This window comes from Urocitellus parryii, unplaced genomic scaffold (assembly GCF_045843805.1).
Source record: "Urocitellus parryii isolate mUroPar1 unplaced genomic scaffold, mUroPar1.hap1 Scaffold_70, whole genome shotgun sequence".
NCBI classification, from domain to species: Eukaryota; Metazoa; Chordata; class Mammalia; order Rodentia; family Sciuridae; genus Urocitellus; species Urocitellus parryii.
In genome coordinates, this window is record NW_027554136.1 from 644,604 (window position 1) to 650,537 (window position 5,934).

The window sequence follows — 5,934 nt, forward strand, 5'->3', positions numbered from 1 at the left end:
ATTGCACAATTAATAGAAAAGTAAAAAAAAATGTTTCAAAATCTACAATAAACCTGTATCCAAAGGAGTGATAACAATGAGGTGCTGGACTTTAGTTCTGTGGTACAGCTTTGCAATGGACTCACTGGCCTATGGGTACGGCTCACTTCCTGCCTCCTGAAGGATGAATATGCTACACAGAGCCATGATGGTTTCTACTGAGTGGTAAAATTCACAGAAATTCCACGTTACTCATGTCAGAATCATTCCTTGTGCAAAGTTTGATGTAGATGAAGATAAAGTGGTTTCTTGGTCAATAACTGCAATTTCTTTTAAAGTCAGTGTGTTTCTTGTACCTGTAACCACAATAGAGGGATCATTGTTTAAAATACTTTGATGATTGATCTACACCAATGTTATATTCTAGATGAGAGGGACTAAGAAGAAACATGAACTAGTAACCATTAGAACAGTATGAATCCTATATGTATATCACTTACAGTTCTATTACAATTGGCCCAGGTTTAATCTCATCCATCTCCATGAAAGCAAAACACTTGGTGCTGGTAAACCTTTTTTTTAGGCTTGTAGTGTTTGAATTCAAAGAAGATAGCTGCACCTAAGGAATTAAAACAAACCACATAAGCCAGAGACCACACATTTCTTATGTGTCACCAGAAGCCTATGATTTTACAAAGTAACATGTGTCAAACAGTCTGATGACACAACTGTTGATAACTCACTGTGGCTGTCACTCCAAGATCTTCTACCATGTCTGAGTGACATTTCTCCATATCATTTAATTCTACAAAGTACAACAAAATTGTATAGCAAGAATGTAAGTTATGTACACAGGTAGAATCATAAACTACCAAAGAATATAAAATATTAAATACCACAAGAAAACAGAAGTTGCTTAAGTATCAGCAGTACCTATAGAAATGGTTTCAATAAGCACCTATATTTGATAGAATAAAAATTTAAAAGAGTTCCTTTAAAAAAAATTCTAGCTTATATCATTTCTCTCCCTCCTGAAACCACCATGCCCAGATTGTCCTTTCCATATTCTTACAAACTAACTGCCAGTTATAGTATCTTTTTACCCAATGTGTCTTATTGAAAGAAAAAAAAAATTCTTTAACTGTTAGAAAGTAATCATTAGGTTCCTAAAAAGACTTAAGGTAATTATTAGGGAACCTGCTTCCTTAACTCTGTATTATGAGAAAAACTTCCCTATCAAATAATATTTAACCACATTATTACACAACTAGATAATGCAACTGCTAATTCTTATATTTAAAAAAAAATTGATTTGACTTTAACTATGTGACGTAAGATCTTGTGTTAAGTACACTATGAACACAAACCCAGATAAGTACTGTGTCCTTAAGAAGTCAGTAACTGATAATTATAAACCTTTGGTTAATTTTTCAATATGCTTCTGGGAGCTCAATGTCCACATTAAAATGAACATATGTATCTTCTTTTCTTGAAGCCACAGGAGTATCTTGCACAGGAGTTAGGAGAAACAAATAAGTTTCTGCTTATGAGCATTCACATATACAGACGGAAAATCTAGAAACTGAAAAGGTTCCTAAAGAGGCATAGAAAGAGCTGAGAGGAGATTCTCAGGCTAAGAGATTCCTATTTGGTGTGAGAAAGTATGTGAGAGTTGTTGAAGTTCATGGGGTATGTGGAGAGAAATGAATATAGACTGTCTAGGAGACCTCATGAAGGGGACAAGGAAGCCTTTACATGGCCAAGTGGACAAAACTTGATCTTCATAGTGAAGTGGTAAAAAGAACAAACATGTTTTCCTTAGGGAATAATAGCCCACTATATTTTTCTATGCAAAAAATAATCTGGAGTATATAATTTGCCACAATGGAGCTCTGCCACCATTTTCTAACTTTGATCAAGTATATGACTTATTTAGAAAAGCCTTTAAACCTAACCTTATCATAATTTCCCTGTTAAGAACCAAAAATGGATGAGAACAGCCAACAAAAACCCTTTTGTTAAGGAATAATTTTTCATATATATTATCTAAATTCCGGTTATACTGTTTACAACATAGCCTGAATTTATAACAACCAGATGGTACGTTATATATAGTTTTAATTTCCCGGGTTTTAAAATCTCAGTTTAATCAAATTCAACATGGACTCATTTAATAACTCCTCAGTGTTTATGTGTTATTCATTTATGTGTCTCAAAAAGCTCAAAAACAATTTAGTACATTTAATAATTTAAAAATATTTACATAAAAATATTTCAATTTAACATGAAAAGGTAATTTAACATTTACAACATCATTAAATATTATTGTGTTTTAAGTATACTTTCTGAATGAGTATGCAGTTTTACAAATGGCCTATCAAACAATGTAAATATTTTCCAGTACACTATATATTTGATAACTGGTAACATCGGAATTTAAAAGTGTAGCAGTATTAGTGCTGTGGATTATGTTCTTTAAATAAATGTTTTTCTTTGTGGTCATATTTTTCTTTTAATTAGCACTAATGAACCCATGGATCTGACTTTATTTCTGCAATTGATAAAAGTTCCTCCATTTAATTTCAGCACTGATCTGTTCCTTTGGTGCAAAACTACAGGTTAAAATAAGCCCTTTGTACTAACTATAGTTATTTCTGTAAAATGGTATAATTTATTCCTTAATCACATCATCATCCCACGGGATTGCATTCAGGGCATGGATGTTATGGACGCACACTACTTCCCTGTCCCCTGATTTTCATCTGCCTCTGTAGGACTCACCTATGTAGATACCTCAGTAGCACAGGAAGAAGAGGGGCTGAAGCAGGAGAGATGGGAAAACAGGACAAGGGCCTCTGTGTAGAAAACTACACACCCATGGAAGGTGAGAGGTGCTAATTTTAATCGACATCCTGAAGGCTGTAGCTGCTGTTAAGGACAATGTGTATGTTTATTCCGCACATTAGATGGAATCTGAAGAGCAAAAATGTATACAAACTCAAAAGCAAAAGTGAGTGTATAAGTAGGAAATATTTTTTGTAAGTCTTTCAGAACTAGGGGCTGGGGATGTGGCTCAAGCAGTAGCACGCTTGCCTGGCATGCGTGTGGCCCGGGTTCGATCCTCAGCACCACATACAAACAAAGATGTTGTGTTCACCGAAAACTAAAAAATAAATATTAAAAAAATAATAATAATAATAAAAGATTTCAGTCTCTGGTATTTGGAATTTAGGCTGCAGTCCTTATTTTAAAAAAATCTGCAATCTGTATTTGGGGTAAAAATGGGAGTTCATAACCCACTTGAATCTAATGTATGAAATATGATATGTCAAGAGCTTTGTAATGTTTTGAACAACCAATAAAAAAAGTCTTTCAGAACTATGTTCTGTTATGATCTCTTCTAGATTCTGCCTCATTATAGAATGCATTAAAGTAAGTTGTCACATATACAAGACCATTCCCTGTCAAAACCTTTGTCCCATTTGAGAAAAAACATAATGCAATTTGCCAGTTATTTACCCTTTACACTAACTGTAATATAGGGATCGATGCACTGTCCAGAGTCTTTCAGGCCAATTTTCTCAATCCTGATAGTGAGTAATGTCATTCCCGGTTCTGATGGCAACCTTGGTAATAAAGTACCGGGCAACAGAGAAACCTCAATAAAAGTTAGCTCTACCAATAATTCAGAGTAAATACTTTGACAAACAGAAGATATAGCCTACCTCTTAGGAACTAGCTAGGCATTATGTATTTTTATTTCCAAAATTCATGAACATCTGATGTTATACTTTTTTAGAAAAATATTTAATTTTACACATAATATATCTGCATTTCCCAACCATACAATCACCTTTAAGCAGAAATAATAATTTCTATAATAATAGTGTATAGTATGTATAATAAAAGTTTGTTAAAAACATCACTTGAGGAAGCCCAATTATACATAATAGTATAATATGCTCACATAATATTTATATTCCATATGTACTTCTATATTATACTCAGCATCTTAATATGAAGTGGTAGAACAAAGACAAGAAAAGCTTTTTAAAATACTTGTTATACTGTTCTAAAGTCTGAGACATTTAATATCAGAGTTGATCAATACATTCTTTAGTTACTCCTAATAAAGAAAATTTACAATTTGATATTTATGTTTTAATTTAACTATAGTCTAACTTCTATTCTTCATTCTATTTTGTATGATTTATTCTCTCAGAAATTAGTACTATATAGTTTGCCATATAAAAGGGCCATTGTATAACTGAAAAATTTCCCTAAAACCAACTAAAATTCTTAAAACTAAAAACCCACCCAGAACAACATGACAACATTCACCCACCAAGAATATATGAAGGAAGAAATCAACTGTTCACTATGTTCCCTTTTTTGAAACTACCAATAGAGAACAGATGCAAATAAGCTGATTTTAATCAAGTATGCATACAGAACCTCAAAATACACTTAACAAAAGATTTTGGTTGATGTTTTTCAAGTTTCTATTCAACAATGTGTTATGCTACTTTTAATGATGAGTTGTTTGAAATACATGAATCAATCAACACACTACATTTGAAAATACACATTTGATTGATGGCAAATGTGGCTTGAGGAAATTTTGGGAGGTGATGGGAATGTTCTGAACTTGTATAGTGATGACTGATGCAAAACTCTATAGAAGTGTCAAAAATCAATGAATTTTATACTTACAGAAGGGAAATGTTATGATATGCAAATTATACCTCAACAGTGCTGTTAAAAATGTATTACTTTCTAATTTAAACAAATATGAAGACAATACAGACAAATGCAAGAATGGCAAAGCCTGGAGACTGCATTCCATGGTTGCATTAACAAACCTAAATGGGCTCAGGCTGATATCATTAAATATATACATAATACCTTTTATGCATCTTCTTTGATTGACAAATGAGGGTACTTTTAGAAGAGGGGCTTGTACCTGGACATCTGGGATGAATTTTAGAGAGTTAAGAAACACCTCTGAAATTTTATGAAAAATGTGAATCTGTATACATTTATATACATACATATTCACATGTATGTATATCATATATGAATTTTTCTGCAGAAAAGTTCATTCTATTATGTAGTACATGGCTGTATAAATATGCTACAGTTTATGTACACATTCTTGTGTTGATAGATATTTGAATTACTTCAAGTATTTGGATATAGTTAATACTCTTCTGAACATCTTCTGGTGCCCATAAGCACCCATTTCTGAAACAGAGGAATCACTAAGTCACCTGTCATGTTACCTCCATACCTACTATGTAACGACAATCCATTTTCCAAGGTGGTTGTGCCAATTTTTATTCCTAGCCCAAGGGCAGTAGTGTTCCCATTGCTCCACATTCTCACTAGGTACTGTTTACTCAGATTCTTCATGTTAGCCAATTTTGGTATAAAGAGATCAATCATTTTAATTTGCATTCCTCTGAAGATTAATAAGGCTGAGCACCTTTTAGAATAAATCAAATATATGATTTCCTCTTTTCTGAAGTGTGTTCAATTTTTTTGCTCAATTTTTTATTGAGATGTCTATCTCATTGAGCTGTAGGAGGTCTCTATTATTTTGCTGGACAAATGTTTTACAAATAGCTTCTTAGTAGTTTTCCTTTATAAAGACTTTTTGTTGAAGTAGAACATATACATTTTAAAATGGACAAATTGTTAGTACAGTTTGCTGAACTTTCACAAAGTGAATACACCTGTATAATTAGTATCAGATCTAGGAAAGATATGATCAGCCTCCTGGGAGTGTCCTTCCCCCCACCCTGTCCAATTCACTCTTCCAAAAGATAGCAACCATTGCTAACTTCTAACACCAAGTATTAGTTTTGAATGTTAAGAATGACTTTCTCTGCCATGGTGTCTTCTGATTATGATAAATACTTACTGCTAGTAATATCAAATTTCTTAATATCTTCC

At 32.9% G+C, this 5,934-nt stretch overlaps 1 pseudogene; it reads right to left on the reverse strand.

The window, feature by feature from the left end:
- Positions 1-242: 242 nt before the first annotated feature.
- LOC144252940 (axin interactor, dorsalization-associated protein-like) lies at positions 243-5,391 on the reverse strand (annotated as a pseudogene).
- Between the last annotated feature and the right edge of the window lie 543 nt (positions 5,392-5,934).